Genomic DNA, 16,766 nt, shown 5'->3' with positions numbered 1-16,766 from the left:
AAGCAGCTCGAAGATAAAGAAGGGGAAAGGTGGAGAAAGAATACTGGTAGCTGAACTGCCGATGATGACTAATGCAAGTACAGAGCCATTTCCTCCCCAGTGGCATATCCCTGGTGGATCACTTTTGATCACCCATTAGAAACACTGAGAAGTAGAGCAGGATCTGCAATGCCAGGCTGTACAGAAACCAGGGACTGCTGATAACATTGTTCTTTACTTAAAGGGACATCAGGCAGTTCTTCAAGCTAGGGTATACGCAATGAGCTGGGTCTGGTTTTGAAAGGAAGACCTTGCTTTTAACACAGTAGGGAGAGAAGTGACAACTGACTGTGATAATCAGTAAGTGGTGGACAGCACAGGCCAGTCTGCACATGCAACGTAACTTGAGCAAACCAAGTAACTGATGCAGCTGGGAGACGGTTCATATCAAATTTGCAACATGGTGAGGCAGAGCTGACTCCTATTCCGTGAAGGAGCAGATGTCATTTTAGACACCTTTTTATTTAAAAAGAAGTTATGTCTGGCATCAAAGAGTTTTAAAGCCTACACAGAGCTCAGGCAGCCCTCTGGAGACAAGTCCCCAGTCACCCAGTACAGTGTGTGAAGGTCTCAGAGTATCACTGGAGCAATAATTTCAGTCTTTTGGGCAGAGACTGTTTTGTGATATGAGCTAGCAGAGCACTGGCATATCAACTAAATAGCAAGGACAAGTTTCTGAGCATGCTGTGTGCAATAACTTCATCTGCAGGGTTGACATGGCCACAGAACATTTAAATATGGGGGGTTGGAGGTGGAAGAGGAAATATATGAAGTTCAGAGCTGCAAAGTAGTTCCCTCTGAGAGCAAGTCCACAAATGGAACAATTTCCCTTGACAGCTTTTGTGATACACCATGTATGAGACAGGTTATATATCAACCCCAGCCTACCTTTATGGGAAACATTTTGTTTTCATGGTACATTTAGCTAATACTGAATTATAATTGAGCTCATGTGATACTACCTATTATGCAAATACATTCATTATGATTCATGGCATTACAATAGGTAGTAAATGAATTGATAATTACATGACACTTAAAACAAATAGGATAACACTTTGCAAAATCACAGCTAAATGTTACTTTTTACAACATATTATGTTTGTATCCTACTCTTGCAACAGACTGTAAGAGGTCTGGAATAGGAGTGGCAATGCGGTATCTGCAACAAATTGACTGCAGTGTACTTTATTAGCTAGGAAGTGCTACTATGTGTTTTAGATGCAATGAAGATATTTAATTAGAAAGCTGCCTAATGTACACTTGATGTCTTGTCATCCAGCTGTTGACCACAGGGAACCACAGAGTTCAGTTAATATGAACTAGATGACTTTTTACCCCTCTGAGATGATAAATACGTTCATGCAGAAAGTTCCATATAGCTTTTTACAGCACAGGCATTGTTAAAAAAATAAAATAAAATAAAATAAAATAAAGAAGTCAGATAAAAGGCAAAATAAAATGAAGCAGTTCCTGGATTTCGCAACAGGATACAGTGGTTATTTTTTGCCCTACATATCTAAATGTTAAGAATCTGGAGACTGAAATGGAATTGGTGATGTGGAAGACTTGTCTTTAATCAAAGGGTGAAGTACAACCAGATCTACGACTGCACCAAACCTTTGACGAATCATAAAATATTATTAGGGTAAAGAAAGAAGTGGCATCTCTTCCCATATAATACAATACAGGCTAGAGACAAGTTTTGCTTGATTTCTTTGGGGGACCAAAATAAGAAATGCCAAAATAAACATTGCAAACAAATCTGCAGCTGCCGCAGGAGGGTAGAGATACACTGACAAAGATTTCAGTGGAGCTGAGAAGCAGTGGCAGCTTGTGCTGCACCGCCTGGGCAGGTAGATAAAGAACTTCACTTTCTTGCCTAGTGCAGATGGCTGCTTCTGCAAGTGTAGCCTATACATTTAACTTAGGCACACACTACAGTTAACCATCCAAAACCCAAACCCATTATCTCCTCAAGGACTGAGTTTTTTTGTCTTATCTTGCATGTCTGCTGCGAAGCCTTTTAGCATGATTTGAAGAGTTTGAAATTATTGTTACTCCTACTCTTTCAAAAGTAAATAGTAAGAAAATAAAAATAAAAAACCTGTCATTCTTAACATAACAAGAAGTATCAGAGAGATCAAATCAGACCTTGGCTTATTTGCTTACTCAGTGAGAATCAATTCCAATAACTTCTTTATAATTGAACTTACTGAACTTTCCAAGGCCTTTCTCACTAATTACTGTCATTTCACATGTAAAAACATACAACTACCAGCACTTTATACAAAAATGAAGCAAGATGTACTAAATTTGTGGACCTCTCTAACTCCGAGATTAACTTACATACAGAATGTGCAACTGTCTGAATATTTCATTAAGCTTTCTGTTCGTTTTGCAGCCCTCAGCAATTTTAAAGGAACATTGTGCTCTGTCAGTTTCATGCATTTTCTAATTGGGTTCTGATCCCTCTCCCTCCCCAAAAACATGTATAGGTGAAGCACCTCACTTCTGGTACTTTATAATAAAGATCATCACTATTGATTTCCCATATGGCCATTCTATATGGCTGAAGAAAGACACCTGAACTAGCAATCAGAAAGCAATCAATGAATGTTCATTCAACATCTATCTTCCCATCTTTTATTTAGGCAGAGTGCAGTATTTAAAGGGACACCACCAAGTAAAACTTACACCCAATAAAAGGTTTATTAAAAAGTAAAAAACCTAGTGTGAGAGTCAACGAAAAATGGTTATGAAAGTTGGAGGAGGAACTCCAAAAGGATGCATACTTTTAAGCAAACACTCTCCTGGTTTTGCTGCTATGGTGTGACACCTTGATGGTATGTACACAAGGGACAGTGAAACTTGACCATAAACTGACTGAAAATGTAAGCAAAGTGGACAGGTTGCTCTCATCAGCTGATAAGGGTCAGATGACAAACACTAGCCACATTACAAGTAGAAAGTGTGAATAAGATTTCAAAAATACTTCTCTTCAATTAATTTAAGGAGTTTATTTGTCAGGATATTTTAATATACATTTAAATCCTTACGTATTACGTCAAGGCATGTTTATTACCAAAACCTCATCAATTCTCAGAAGACTGGCCTTGTAGACACAGCCCCCAGCAAAAGTAAGTGACCATCTGTACAAGCAAGAAACAGCAGCACCAGAGTAGATCACTTGCTCTTGCCATTGTCACCAAACAAGAAAGGCTGATATGTAGAAAAAGGAGGTAGAAAAATAGCCCTATCCAAGTGTAATTTGTAGAAGCTAGTTGCATCTTGAGTCTCAGAAGACCAAGGAGAAGTTTCATGATCTCCATACATGCTTTTTGTAATTTTCCAATAAATAAGATTGCACCAAGGCATTCAACAAACTTAATTAAGAAAGAAATATGATGAAAATGTCAAGTGTATTTGTTTTTTGTAAATTCAGATTCAATAATAGCTGGAAAATTGATATTGCTCATTTCTGAATTCCTGTGTACATCACAAACTTCAGACAACACGTTAATATTAATGGCTTTCTCTTCTTCCTCCATGAGGTCACAGAAGGAAAATGGAGCAGAAACCATGTAAGGCAGAACATACAACTTGGACAGAAAGGCAAGGAAGGAAGAAGTAAGGAAAAAAAGTAAGGAAAAGGAAGGCAAAAAGGGGGGGGGGGGGAGGGGGGAGATAAAAACACATAAAAGCATGACACAGAGAAAAAAAAAAGCTAGTTGTAAACAAGTCTACACATCATTTGCTGATGCCATCTCAATTTATTATCAAGATTCCTCTGTGTTTAATTCTATATATAGCATATAATTTCCTTTACCTGGAAAACTATTTGAATAGTAGAACTGCATCACCTTTGAAAGGAAAAACATATAAAGTAACATATACTAAGACATTAAAGATCCATGTTGAAAACCTAAAATGAACGTGAGAGCTTCCCACACTCAGATGGCATAAGAGAGGTGAGAAAAGCACCTTGCAAGTTATGAAAGCAAACCAGAATCTCCGTAAGTCTCAGGACTTCTCAGGAGTTGGGAATGTGGGCAAAGAGGCAGAGCCAACACAACTGCTTCTAAGGTAGATCCTGGCTTAAAAACTTGAGTAAAAACCACTTCTATTTGGCTTGCTTCCAAAGTACAAAATGTGGTTTATTTAAAGAGATGCCTCAAAATAGAAACCTTCATGGTCCTGGCAGTATTTAGATAATATCTCATACATTAAATAGAGAAGAGATTTATTCTCTTTGTGTAATTTGACAAACACCGAAGTAATGCAAAGTAATACATGTTCTAGTTGAAAGAGGATGTAGAACTTAGAGTAGGCATATACAATTCTCTCCATAGTTGTTCTTCTACAGAACTGTTTAAAAAGAAGTTTTATGAGCATGAAGCCTTCTCCTCTAATTCCTGAACATCTTTACAACAGCAGCAAAGGTTTACTCCAGTGTAACCCCAGATAAGGACACAAAAATAGAGAGACAAAGTCTTTTGACATCTATAGCCCTACCAATGCTTCTAGCAGCTTCAATTTGAGATTTATGCACTAATCCAAAGAGGTAATCAACAAACAATTGAATTAAGCTTTATAGACGGTGATGAAACTGGCAGTAAGGAAGCAAACTACAGCACTGCAAACAACATTACATAAAACAGCATTTGGAGCATACTGTAATGAAACTGCTGCCTCATTTCATTATGCTGCCATGGAAAGCAAAGAGCAAAAGGCCATTTGAGGAAGCCAAGGGGATGGATTCAGCACTGTGATGAGGTTCTTGTGCCTCCGTGATATTTAGTGAAGGGGAAAACTTAGTGACTTTCACAGCCAGGGGCAATTACCAGAGTCAAAAGCTGCTGAGGAGAAATGGCCCAGGGAGTTGATCATGGTGGGAAGTCCAGGTATGCAGTGGTCTGCCTGAAGGAGGACATGGAAAAAGCCCATGAGACACACAAGAATTGGCCAAGTTGCTAGGGCCAACATCTAAGGCAAGAACAACAGCCTAAATGGAAAGCACTAATAAAATTAAAAAAATAAAAAAAAAAAAAAAGAGGAAAATACAGGGGCATTTGTTTCCACAATGACCAAAATTTTGGCTGGCGGAGTTAGCAGAAAAAATAATTACTCTCATGAGACCTCTGTACAAGGTAGGGTTCCTTCTCCTTTCAGCCTGAGATAATTAAGAGAAGATGGAGCTACCCTTATGTGTTTACTAGGCTGTTGCTGGACATGAGTGAAACATGCAGAGGCTGCCAACCGTACCAGGCCAATTCTATGATCTTTGCTCATTTTTCTTTAAGATTTTTATTCATTTCATAAATATCAGGATATAGTTTTACCACAAGAAAATAACTACCAAGAGGTTGAAGAGTGTAAAATTAATGCATTCTGTACTATTAGTCATTTATCATTTATACGAAGTGTGTAATTGCTGAAAGCTGCTAACAGATTGCAGGTCAAGAGGGCCAAAATGTGTACTTCCCACACCACTGAGGAGAACAACTCATTGTGTTTATGCATAATATTCTAATTTGAAAATGCAAGATAAGATGCAGCTGCGGATCTAAAGAATCATTGCCCTAGTCTCTTCAAAGGAGCTGTGCTGATTTACACCAGCTTCTGCCTCTGGCCCCCCTGTTTCACAGAATAAAATGCTTCTACTGCATTCAAGTTTTTGTCACTGGAGAAAACACCCTCATAGACATTTCTTTCACAGTTCTACTTTGCCAATGTTACAGGCAGAGCTATCCAGACACTGGATTAAAGCTTCCCAGAATGGCAGCAGGGACCACATAAAGCTTCCAACCCCTGCAGGACAATGGATTTGCCTGTCACCACAATTGGCAAAACAGTTGTGAAATTTCTTCCTGCGGCTGTTCAGGGGAAGGCATGGCTACAAGCAATGTGCTGGTTTTAGGACATGCTGTACCTTGCAGGAATTTGGAGCTGTCAGACAACGAGCAATCACCCAGAGCTCAGAGACCACAAGAGGATGCTTTGGCTAAACCTCTATCTAGCAGGGGCAGAGAATGAGGTGTTGTCTTGTCAGAGCAGATCTACGTTGTAATTCAGTGTGACGGAAGCATGTTCAAGCAAATCTGAGCTAGTGTGATACCAGCTAGCAATGGTGGACTTGTCAATAGAACGAATATACACAATCCTAAATGGGAAGGTACTGCCCATATTCATCTTCCCTGCTAATGGTTGTCCAGGTAGCTTAGCTCTGGGCTTTCACTAAAGACCTACATTTGGCTCTGCCTGTAGTGCTATATAGCATTTTCTTTCATCTCCAGACTGCTCAACGTGTTTAAAGATAAATATCCTCTGGGAAAAAAAAAAAAAAAAAAAAGAAAAAAAAAAAGAAAAAATAACATGGATGATCCCCTTCTCCTCTTATAAACCACTTTCATTTTAGTGTTTGCAAATATCAAGGAAGTGTACAGTGAATATATTTAATATTGCAATTACAAGAAAAAATGTGCTTAAAAATACAGTTATTGTATCTTCTGTTGAAGATATCAGACAATTAAGTACTGAAACAAGCTATGCACATTCATGCAGGCACAAACTAAAGATGTTCTTCTCTGTAGGACATTTAACTGCAACTGTGTAGAAACAGATAAAAAAAAAAAAAAAGAAAGAAAGAAAATAAGTAACAATGACAGACTGAGTAGAACAGTGACACCAGTCTAAAATTCAGAGATTTAAATCAGCCCTTGAAAATTGTCCTAGGGTTTCTGACACTCCCCATGGAAAACTTTATTGTGGAGGCTAACATTTATTTTTCCTATTACATTGTTAGTTTTGTTCATCTCAGCAGATATTAATATTGATACTAACATTACTCACATAAAACTACATTTTAGAAGGCAAATATTACAAAGACCTAAGTAATGTGTTCAGCAGTTTATTTTTGTATTAACCCTTTGATTTATTTCTGTGATCATTCTCAAAGTCCCAGAGCCCCCTTCTGAGCAATTATTACCTGTTTCATAGTGGTGGCCTTTTTACTTTAATAAAAAAGTGGGACAAATAAGATGAAATCCCAAGAAATACACCTGAGATTTGTTTGGATTGATTCAGAGTGTGAATAACCACATGGGAACAACAGGACTTAGAGTCTTTCCCCATTCAAAGCAGGCAGCAAAGCAACAGAGCATCAGAAAGGTCCCAGAGAATTGCTCTGATAATCCCTGACACCGCTACATGAAAAGAGGAGGTGGGTCCCATCTCAAATAAACATCTTGATACCCTGGAGGCCCAGACTATGGACAGCTCTGGCAGCTACACTGAATGCTTCCTTCATCTGCAGGGAGGGGCCATTACCATGCCTTTGTTTCCTGCTCATCTGATTATTCAATTGTTCCTATCTTATTGCCTCAAACACTAGATTGTGAGCTCCCATGGGCACGGATATGTCTTTGTTTCAGTCACTCAGAGCCTAATGTAGCAGGGCTTTGGATACTCCCCAACACCAGAGACAATAATATTGATCATTTTTCCTACTCCTAGACATGATGGTAATGGTTGTGTTAGAAATACGTAAGTACAGTAGACAGAGACAGATAGACTGACCTTTAGTCTTTACAAGGTCTTCACAAGCAGGCATGTAGACTGGGATATGAGGCTCTTGCAAAATATCAATTTCACCAGATTGGAATTGGACCTCTAGAAAATCAATGCATCTTGGATAGACTTGTTCCAGTTTCACTGTCTTTAGTGATTTATGCTGAGGCATTTCACCTTTACAGTGATACTGTTCCATTTATTCCTGAATCTCATTTTTGTCTTATTTAATGACCATCTCAAGCAATGCCTTTTTGTATTTCTCACCTAATTCATACTTGACCTTTTCCAGATTTCCTTCCTTATAGCAATAAGCACACTTCAAAAGGTTTAGCAATCAAATCAAATAAGCTCCCAGGAGCTTTTCTGTGTTCCTAAACTTTGTTTCATTTACTCAAGCCTATTAAAGGAAGCATCCAGTATCCCAGATAGAGCTTTCCTTCTTTATCAATGGCCTTCTTCACCATACCTTTCAGAATTGTTGAGAACAAAAGCCAACAAGCTACTGCCTGTGTCTGGTATCTACAGCTTTCCTCCCTCCAGAGGCCTGCAGGTACCCATGCACTCCTTCCAGTTTCCCACCTCTAAGAGGAAAGTCAAAAACACCCCCTAATATTGACAGGATACTTTTGTGCTCTACAGTTAGACTTCTTTCCCAAATACCTTTAATAAGTAAAATGTCCCACACATACTGGATACATCAGATACCACATAATACTCATGAAACAAAGAAAATTCAAAGATCATAAAATACAGTCCTTGAGTTTGCAAGATAGCTGTGTTTATACAACCAAAGTACTGAGATTCAGCAGTATGATGTGAAAACGTAGCAAGATCCAGCTGTTAGAGTATCACAAGTTCACTTCCTTAGCCAAAATGATAATACCAATGTGATCCATAACAGGAAGCATACTGCGAGCAGCAGGAATATACTATGGCTTCTATATAGAGAAGCCTTTGCAGTAAATTCTTCTTGCTATTATGAAACAGAGGCTTATAGCTACTGAAATATGATGATACCTCTATGTTCACCATTGAGAAATGGGAGATAGTCAAATTCTTTGAGTAAGCACAGAATTATTTTGGTTGGCATAGAAGTTAATTCAGACCTTATGCTCTTGCAAGGAGTAGCTTACTGTCAAAAGTCAACAGCAGCCCAGCAATGACAGCAGCTCTCTACAGTACGAGTCAATCATCTTTAATTCATTCACTGCAACCTCTGATCCTTGTATAACAGGGTTCTAGCTAACAGTCACCATATATACCTGCACCTGTAGGTAATATATCACACAAACACTGCAGTTTATCAGCTGATCCATTGAAAGCCTTGTTTGTCAACACCAGAGTATTTCTGTTCATCCAGCACTACATACCTACTAAAGAAACCTAAATGAGCTGCATGCTATCATTTCCACCTTCTAAACAGTTTGTTTTCCTTCAGTAATAGCAATAGAAATTAAAAGGCATTTTCTTATCATAAATCATTCTCAATGCATTAGTTTTACAATGTTTTTGAAGACAGCAGCCAAACCTGACTGTCTGTGCAAGAAAAGATCATTTGCCTAAAGTATACTGCAAAGACTGAAAAATAGAAAAGGAATGATGTGACTTGACTGCCAATTAATTGTAAAGCTTCTGAAGAGTTAACGAATCTGAAGTACAACAAAAGTAATCAAACTAAGTACAGATGAGTGCTGCACACCTCAGTGGAGACCAACAGCTGGTGTTCTAGCACACAGTCAGATATTCTATAAAACTGTCCTCACATGAATAAGTATGTGCAATGGCTGTCTTTCACGCAGAGAAAGCACCGTCTGGGGATTGGGCAATTAACCGCAGCGGGAAGCCATGAAATCCTAGAATACCACATTTACAAAATATAAACACAGGAGCTCAGGGTCTTTCATGAATAAACTCCACTTGCCTTGCTGTTTGTACACATCTTCACTGGGGGTCACTATGGTCGTCAGCTCTTGAACTTTTTTTTCCTTTAAATAAGCAGTATTTCTGTTCTTGGTCTATACTGTACTGGAGTCTCAGGGAGAAATAAGAGTTATTTGGATTCGGGTTCGATTCTGCCTGCATGTTTTGGCAAGTTTGGCCATGAATATGAGTCAAAGTTATCAAAATGCTTTGTTCAAGGGTCAAGGATGTGACTGGATAATTCAATCACAAGTTCTTATAAGAAAACAAACACCTCTTCCTATCACAGAGGCAGCATGTTGAAGCATGAACATGAACAATCCTTGTCTTCTAAAAAGGCCATGAGTTTCCTTGAACTGGAGGAATAACCTAGCAGCAACACACTCATCACATAAATAATTTTAAGGTAGTTGAAGATTTTTAATCAGAGCTGCATTCCAAAAATAACTTTTTTTCCCCTCCATTTGTAGACCTTTCTGCCCCCCACACTTTTCCCGCTAGCACTACTCTTTTCCCACTGTTGTTGTTGCTATTTATAATTAAACACTGTAAACCAAAATCTTTTCACACTTGTAAGTGTTGCTACAGTGAGTTTCGGGATTTAAAGTTAAGCAGTTGTCTCTTGATTTTATTTCTTCAGGTTATAAACCCACTTCCATACGCTGCAGTGCATGGTGACCAGGTACTCCCTGAAGATGTTAGAGTAAGTCAGCATAAGGGGAGACAGGAGAAATTTTTGGCTAATAGTTGTCATTTCCTTTGAGAAACAGTACATGTGGGTATCAAATGTTCAGAATAGGGTTTCCAAAATATTATTGTTTCATATTTCTCAACATTGATAATTCAAGACAGTTTACACCCCAACTTAAATGCTTTTGCCCAGATTATTAGAGGTGAGTCAGCTTTACAACTTTAGAATACTGGGAAATTATTTTCACTGGCTATCATCACGTAATACTACATGTTTAAAGGAAGTTAATTGCATACCATAGGCTTCCATAGATCTCAGTTAGCAATTTTCTCCTTTCTCCTCAGACAGTACTTCATCCAATCAAAATCAAAGCAGAGGTACAAAAGAATGGATATATCCTGAAATTTTATGCATGAGTGGTGAAAGATAAAGACAAAAAAGGTCTCTAGGAGTGTTCATAGCTCCAGACAGTAAAAGGCACACACATTGGTATTGCATGATTCTGATAAAAAGAAAGGTGGCATCAAAGTAGACAGTCTTTCACTCCAAACTGACCAGCTTACAGAAAATGAACTTTCTTTTCTAGAGAAGTAGTAAACTACAAAACCAGTGAACATTTTTCTAACGTGTACCCATGAATAGCAACATTTTCATGATCAGAAGTGCTTGGTTTATCTCAGCAAAACAGCATTTGTAATTTACAGCAACAACTGTACTCTGGGTAAAATCCTTACAACTTTAACAGGATTTTGCCAAAGACTTCAGAAGCTGGCTGCTAGTGTCATGAATGTACCACCTTTTTATTGCAATCAGCCTGAACTTATGCCACATATAGGTGACCATAGAGGTGCAAGGAAAACATTCCTGAAAACTAATAGCTCAGAAATGTAGATTTGTGAACTCTTCTTTACAGAGAGAAATCATATATATTACATACACGCACACACACACACATATATATAAAGCATCAGAAAATTCATAAACACTATAAAAGTTAACAACATGGCTTTTGCAAAAACACTTTCTCTAGTTGGAGCATAATGATGGCTGGAATGCTTTGTATGTGCTTAGAGTAAAACCTACACACAGACACTGACACATAGAACCTAAAACGATGTCATTAGAGTGTGTTTTATAAGCATTTAGCATTATTGCATTATTTAAAAACATTATTTTAAAAACATATTTATAAAAGCCTCCACTGAACTAACTAGAAAAAAAACAGCCAATGATTTCTAGAGGAAAAATTAACAATGTCAACTTTCAAGCATATCAGCAATGGTCTGCAGTGCCTGGAGATGGCTCTGTATGTGTTCCACTCACCTCTCCTGCTGCATGAGCATGGATTTATTACTTTTCCGTCCTTTGCACATATCTGAAAAGTGTTTAGAGGAAGAAGCAGCAGAGAGGAACTCTTATGGGCTGACTGCAACACCTGCTCCCCATCTCCTGTGCCACATGGAAGGGAGGAGGCAGTAGAGGAAGCAAAGGAGTGAAAGCAAGCCAAGAAAGATGGGAGAATTAGGGAAAGGTGGGTTTAGTTTTGTTTTTATTTCTCACCATCCTACTCTATTTTCAATTAGTAATAAAGCTAATTAATCCTAACCAAGTCAAGTCTGTTTTGCCTTTGGTGATAATTGGTAATTCATCTCCCTGTCCTTATCTACACCCAGAAATTTTTCTTAGTTTCTCCCCTTGTTCTGTTGAGAAGGGGAACAAGAGAGAAGCTGACTGAATCTGGCAGCCAGACAAGGTCACACCAGCACAAAAATGAAAAGATTGTCCACGACACTTCAAAATTTTTACTAACTAAAGATTGGAAGCAGATCTTATCTTGAAGTTATAACTGCTATTATTCTCCTTATGCATAATCATTTTCTAATACTGCCACATAACTTAAGAGTAGAAATATGATTATACAGACTACCCTTACACATTGCGGACTGATAGAGTCAAAAGAAATCATCATGAAGAGGTTGCAGAGATTATTTCTTCAGGCATAAAATACTTTCTGGTTATGATTTAGGCTGCGAGACAGATCATCAGATGGGTGACTACTTCCTGCTCACATGAATATAAACTCTCAAACTGAATTGCTGGAGTGAAAACTGAATGCAGGTTCTGAACATTTAATTTATGTCAGTTATGGCAAGTAATTTAGCTTGAAAAAGTCATAAAAAGGAAATACTACATAAAGTAAATACTACGGCTGCAGATATATATATCAGTGTATGAACCATTACCTCTGTACCCATAGATTTAAATCATATCTAAAGACTACAAAAATCCAGCAGTTGTGTGTACAAAGAAGTCTTAAACCAGCTTGTTTTTAATCAATTTGAAGTCTGGCTCAGGTAAAACCTCATCTTTGGGACAAAACCCATACCTTGAGGGATAGATGATTCTTATGGATTTCACAGGCTACGGTAATGAAGCACTCAGACTTGAACCACACATAACAACAACAATGGATCCCTACCAGCTCCTTCTCAGATATTAAAGAAAAAAGAAAAAAAAAAAATCCACTAAGCTTATCTTCTCTCAAAGCATGATTCAGAAACAGAACAAAAGAAGTGGTGGGTATGTGACAGATTCAAAAACTGAGGTCAAACAAATTGTAAAAGCATTGTTAAAAGGAATTATAGGAGCAAATTGTGATCAGGCAGCTTTAGAGAATCAGGTTTCATCCTGATCTAACCAGGATGGAGGAACTGCAACAACAGTAGAGCTCCCAACTAAGTACTCATTTTCAAGGAAAACACAGCATTTGAGTGGAGGCTCCAAATGTAAAATAATTAAATTATAGACAACTGAGAGTATTATATAAAATTCTTCTGAGATTAAACAGCAAACCAAGAAACAAAAAACAACCTTAAGGCATAATACTGAATTTTCTTTCTGACATCAGATACCGGGGCAGAATTCCAACAGCCTCTTTAGTCAGTTATTGCAATGAGCAAAATTAGTTTCTACTATCTTCCCTTCTAGAGTGGCTCTCAATTCAGTTACTTAAATTACACAAAACAATTGACTATATACTGTGTATATACAGTTTTATGTACTTCATATTGCATCTCTGTAAGAGATTCTGCCCCTACAGGATGGTTACCGTGCTTGCTATTTTTTGGACAACTTTTCATTTTTATAAGAGATGAGAATATATTCATCTAAGAGAACAATTAACATTTTTATTACATGCAGAACAGGTGACAGATCAGGGCTTCATGCATTTACTTACTGAGTGAAGAGCCTTTGAGAAATGCTCCTTCACTGGAACGCTGGCTGCTAAACCACTACATGAAGTATTGGCCCTCTAAATATAGTCCTGTTGACAGTTGTCAAATGTGTAGTACTTTAGCAAAGTCAAGATAATCTCAAACGTTGCAGTCCCCGCTGAAAAGAAGATGAAGCACTTTAAAATGTGCACAGTACAAGCAACTAGTGTTTTATCAAAAAAAAAAAAATAAAGTTTGACTTACTTTAAATCTAGTTCCTTAACATTCTAACTGCCATCTAATTGCGTTTTCTCCATTGAATTAAATTCAACCTTTGTGCATACCTCAGAGAAAGAATGAAGTGAGGAAAACTTGCGTTCCATCACCAGCCAAATAATGAACAACTACATTAGAAATATGACTACAAAGATCACAGGTATAGTCTGAATCTATATTCATATTAAAAAAAAAAAAAAAGGCATTTTAATTTTCCTCATAATAACTGAAGTAATTTAGTGTATTTTAATTCTATTTGAAATCCAAATACCTGTGAAAGCTTTTGTAATGTCATTTAAAGGATTGTATAACCTACATTTTCTTTTCTTCTCTTCATTCTCTCCTCCTTTTCACCCTTTTGTGTTGTCTGCCTGCTTAAGTCATTCATAGTAACTGGAGCCCTACAGTCTACATTTTTTTTTTGTTTTGTCTTAAAAGAATCCTCTTTCATTTCTCCCACACATTTTCCCTTCTAATTTTGCTTTCCATTTTTGACTTTTTAATAACATGTCTTAGTTATTAGCAAATACATATCTCACGCTGAGGTGACCATTTCCTGTGCTGGCTCGGAGCAAAGGATCGCGGCCTAGTGTTCTTTTCTCACCACACTGGGGAAACCCTGGGGCAGCAAAGACCCACCAGGAACTGGCAGCTCTCTTGAGGAGGCATGGGAGCCAGGAGCAGCAGTGGCCGTCCCAACACCTCTGGAAGGCAGCCTTAGCGAGCATGGTGGGCATCATCCCTTCTGAGGGAAACAGAGGGCCTAGGATGCCAACCAGACCTGCCTCACAGGGAGGTCTGCTGCCTCCCTGGGGACGGGTTAAAGATATTGCTAGAAAACTCACTAGACTTGTATGGCCCTCAGACTATTCATGTTTTTTCATGTAGGAGGCAATGAAGTTGCAAAGAAAGTCCAAGAGCAATCCAAAAGGTCTTCCAGGCCTTGAGACTATTGGTTAAAGGAGCAGGCACACAGGTAGTTTTCCTCTACCCTTCCAGTAACAGGGAATGATATTGGTAGAAACAGGCAGACCCAGCTTATCAATATGTGGCTCTGAGGCTGGTGTCACTGGCAAAATTTTCTTTTTGTTTGATTATGGGATAGTCTACACAACACAAGGCCTGCTGGCACCTGACAGGATACACCTTTCTCAGAGATGGAAAGGGATTTTTGTTCACAAGTTAGAAGGGCTGATTGAAAGAGCATTGAACTAGATTTGGAGGGGAAAGGGATAAAATCAGTCTCACCGCTGATAAGCTACGGCAGAGTCTGAGGGACTGTGTGCTAGTGAGGTCCTTCAGTCTTCTCCATGAGATGCTGAGTCCACTGGAGCACATTTGAAATGTTTCTATACTGATGCACGAAGCAAGAGAAGCTTTGGTTCTGTCCTAGACCTATGACATCATTGGCATAATCAAAACTTGGTGGGAAGAGTCCTGTGACATGTGTACTGTGGTGATGATGGTGTATTTCACCAATGAGTTATTCTTCAAGGATCTGAGAAACATCTCTAGATCTATCCTTGTCCTTCTGGACTTCAACTTCCCAGATGCTAACTGGGAATACCACACAGCTGAAACAGAGGTCTGGGAGATTCTTTACTCCCTAGACCCTGAGTTGGAGGACCATGACTGCGAGAACAACAAACTCCCAGCCAGCTCTGAATTTGTGTGAGATTTACTGCTCCAGCTGGATGCACATAAATCTATAGGGCCTGATGGGATTAATCCCAGGGTATTCAAAGAGCTGGTGGATGTTTTTCCAGGTTACTGGAAGCTGAAAAATGTTGCCCCAGTTTTCACTAAGGGTAAGAAAGAAGACCCTAGTAATTAGAGGTCTGTCAATCTCACTTCAGCGCCTGGTAAAATTATGAAGAAAATTATTCTGGAAGTTACTGAAAATCATCTGAAAGACAACAGAGACACTGGTGATTGTCAACACAAGTTCTCAAAGGGAAAGTCCTCTTTAATGTATTTAATTTCCTTGTATGACAAGATTACCCATTTAGTTGACCAAGGAAAGACATGGGATGTGACCTTTTTGGATTTCAGCAACGTTTTCAATACTGTTTCTCACAGTATCCTCCTAAACAGAATGTCCAGCTTACAGCTAGACAAATAAATAAGATGATGTGTGAACAACTGGCTGACAGGTCAGGCTGTAAGGGTTATGTAGTAAGTGGGTTTACATCAGGCTGGTGGCCAGTCACGGGTGGGGATCCCCAGGCCTCCATTTTACAGACAGTTTTCTTTCATGTTTTTATAAACAATCTGGATGCAGGACTCAAATGTATACTAAGTAAGTTTGCAGATAATACTAAATTATGAGGAGCTGTTGACCCTCTCTGCTGAAACTTCCTCGTCTTTTCATTCCCTCTCATTCATTTTCTCCACTGGTCAAGTGCACCACCAACTACCATCAGTCTAAGTAGACAAGAGGGTCCTGGAGGAGACAGTTGTTAGGGATGCTTTAGCCTGCACAACTGTTCAGTGCTTGATATCAGGTTTAAAGGGCACGAGACCAGCTGTCTCTACAGACAGCACTAGTACAAGGGCTACAAGGGACAGCTGTTGCATTATGCAGGGAATCGGTACTGTTTAGGACACTGGAATATTAATAAAGGTCCAAGTGAGTTTAAGAAATGCAGATGAACTCAGTTCAACTCTCAAGTAGATGTGTCTTGAAAGAACAAGCCAAGAAAATTCTTAATTTATTTCTAAAATATGCTGAATCAAGGACACTAGTCAATCTGGTTGGACCTCTTAGAGTCTCCACAGTTGTAAACAGTACTGCCATCACATTGCTGGACCACAAGATTTGTCATTTTCCACAGAGACCCCTATGCAACATGCATCTGAGAGCTATTTCTTTGAATCACGTTCTCTTCAGGCTTCCTAGGCGAAATATCACTTAAGAATTCAAGTGGTTCTTCGGAAGCCACAAAGAAAAACAGTATTTTTAATTTCAAAAAAATCAGCTGGGTGTCTATGACAGGTGACACAAACGTGGGATGAGAAGAGAAAATGAGAAGAATAATCTTGGATTTCTTACT

The 16,766-nt window shown here is 38.6% G+C and overlaps 1 long non-coding RNA gene across 3 annotated transcripts in view; it reads right to left on the bottom strand.

Annotated features, from left to right (window-relative positions):
* The window catches only part of LOC137853446 (uncharacterized), a 358,598-nt gene that overhangs the window by 242,528 nt on the left and 99,304 nt on the right, over positions 1 to 16,766 (bottom strand). The window contains exons 3-4 of one of the 3 annotated variants that reach the window (XR_011094506.1): positions 13,461 to 13,615; positions 4,884 to 4,959 (exon numbers count right to left, since the gene is read on the bottom strand). This is a non-coding gene — a long non-coding RNA (uncharacterized lncRNA). Of the gene's footprint in view, positions 1 to 4,883; positions 4,960 to 11,545; positions 11,753 to 13,460; positions 13,616 to 16,766 lie in introns of those variants that run through there. The other 2 variants (XR_011094507.1, XR_011094508.1) reach the window with 2 other exon arrangements.

Source organism: Anas acuta, chromosome 3 (assembly GCF_963932015.1).
Source record: "Anas acuta chromosome 3, bAnaAcu1.1, whole genome shotgun sequence".
NCBI lineage: Eukaryota > Metazoa > Chordata > Aves > Anseriformes > Anatidae > Anas > Anas acuta.
The sequence above is the reverse complement of the archived record's forward strand: the minus strand, read 5'-3'. Positions and strand labels throughout refer to the sequence as shown.